General features: G+C 43.1%; 1 long non-coding RNA gene across 1 annotated transcript; it reads left to right on the top strand.

Moving 5' to 3' along the window:
• Window positions 1-7: 7 nt before the first annotated feature.
• LOC106322374 lies at window positions 8-355 on the top strand. Its single transcript, XR_001266383.1, has 2 exons — window positions 8-248; window positions 316-355. It is a non-coding gene; the product is annotated as an uncharacterized LOC106322374 (long non-coding RNA).

Raw genomic sequence — 355 nt, 5'->3', positions numbered from 1 at the left:
CAGTGGCTGCGTGGCTTGCTACAGAGAACCCAGATCAACTAAAACTTCTCTAAATGATCCACTTTCCAATTCTGTAGCTCAAACGGTTAAGAAACCGAGCGTCTCTGAAAAATTCTGGTCAACAAGCACATTTGATATGGACAACATCACCTTTCCTTCTCAAGGAGGAAGCATATCATCCAGCTAGACTTTTGAATCTCAATCTGTTTCCCGAAACTCAAATCCCCTGCCTGAGTTTGTAAACCAAGGTTAACTTTCTTCCCTTTGGATTCGTGGTGTGTTATGGGGATGGGTTATATATGTGTGTGTTTGCAGGCCTTCTTCTTTGGAATCAGACAAGTGAGCTTTGTGTGGG

This window comes from Brassica oleracea, unplaced genomic scaffold (genome assembly GCF_000695525.1).
Source record: "Brassica oleracea var. oleracea cultivar TO1000 unplaced genomic scaffold, BOL UnpScaffold19333, whole genome shotgun sequence".
NCBI lineage: Eukaryota > Viridiplantae > Streptophyta > Magnoliopsida > Brassicales > Brassicaceae > Brassica > Brassica oleracea.
The sequence above is the reverse complement of the archived record's forward strand: the minus strand, read 5'-3'. Positions and strand labels throughout refer to the sequence as shown.